At 40.8% G+C, this 1,505-nt stretch overlaps 1 pseudogene; it reads left to right on the top strand.

Annotated features, from left to right (window-relative positions):
- The first annotated feature begins 453 nt into the window (after nt 1-453).
- Nucleotides 454-605, top strand: LOC129642414 (uncharacterized; annotated as a pseudogene).
- The last annotated feature ends 900 nt before the right edge of the window (nt 606-1,505 follow it).

Here is a 1,505-nt window from a genome sequence, read left to right as displayed (position 1 = left end):
AGAAGACTCTTGAGAGTCCCTTGGACTGCAAGGAGATCCCACCAGTCCATCCTAAAGGAAATCAGTCCTGAATATTCACTGGAAGGACTGGGGCTGAAGCTGAAACTCCAATACTTTGGCCACGTGATTTGAAAAGACCCTGATGCTGGGAAAGATTGAAGGCAGGAGGAGAAGGGGACGACAGAGGATGAGATGGTTGGATGGCATCACCAACTCGATGGACATGAGTTTGAGCAAGCTCCAGGAGTTGGTCATGGACAGGGCGGCCTGGTGTGCTGCCGTCCATGGGGTCACAAAGAGTCAGACACCACTAAGTGACTGAACTGAACTGATATACCTATATATATATCTATATATATAATACAATACATAAGTATTTAGTACTTACTACATGCTAGGTATTGAAACAGGGGAAGGGGACATGGCACAACCTTTGAAAAAATGACACAGCCCATATTTACCTGACAGGGGAGATACAATGATCACAAAGGTAGTTTTTCCAAAGTGAGGCTCATCCATTGCACTCCAGATGTGCTGACCCCTGCAATTTCCCTAAATGTGGGAAACTCGACTGCATAATTTGTGGCAATGGGGAACTTTCCCCCCAGGGGGAAAAAAAAAGAATAATATAGCCCAAGGACACAACATAAATAGATTATAACCAAATGGGTCAAAGATGTCAGATACGTCAATTTCGACTAGACCTTAATCCTCAATGTATGCTCATTGTAACACATCAACAAGCTAAGTGCCAAACCCAGAGGCACATGGCAGTCCCACAGGGGCAGTATATAGTGAGGCAGCCTTTTGATCCTAGAATACATGGGGTGTTTCTCAAAGGGTAACATAGATCAATTCTGATGCCTTGGGACATGCATGCAGGATTTAAAAAAAAGACTCACATAGTGGGAGAGTGATTCCTATTTTGGTTCTATTTTTCTCTCCTTTGATTACATCATGATAAAAATGCCATTTCCCTGCTTGCTTTTAAAATGTTTCTAGTGCTTGGTAACCTTCCGTGTTTTACAGGCAGTAGGCTTTAGGCTTAGAGACTTTAGAAGAAAAAATGCTCTTTAATTCCCAGATTTTAAAAATGTTGCTTTATGTTCACTTCTCCTTCAGTTGCTTTCAACTTGGGAGAGGTGATACAGGGTTTCAATTTACAGTAATTTACGAAGTCTCCCTTTTAAAGAAATTGAAGGAAAAACAGATTTATTTAAAGAAAATAAATACTACTGTGAATGTATACACAGATACAATATGGAAGAGATTAAAATTTGGAAAACCCTGCCCTAACAAACAGGTTAGGGTATCCAATTGGATCAGTATACAACATCCTAAAAGGAGACAAGGGAAATGTGACTAAAGTATCAGTTCTTCAAAGAGGAAGAGTCTTGGATGGAGAAAGAGCAACACCTGTGAAGCAGAGAAATATCAAGCAGGAAATGGTTTCTTGGTAAGAAATGTACTACATCAGTGGGCTGAGAGTTTTGTTCCACAAACTG

Source organism: Bubalus kerabau, chromosome 1, assembly GCF_029407905.1.
Source record: "Bubalus kerabau isolate K-KA32 ecotype Philippines breed swamp buffalo chromosome 1, PCC_UOA_SB_1v2, whole genome shotgun sequence".
In the NCBI taxonomy this organism is placed as follows: Eukaryota; Metazoa; Chordata; class Mammalia; order Artiodactyla; family Bovidae; genus Bubalus; species Bubalus kerabau.
The sequence above is the reverse complement of the archived record's forward strand: the minus strand, read 5'-3'. Positions and strand labels throughout refer to the sequence as shown.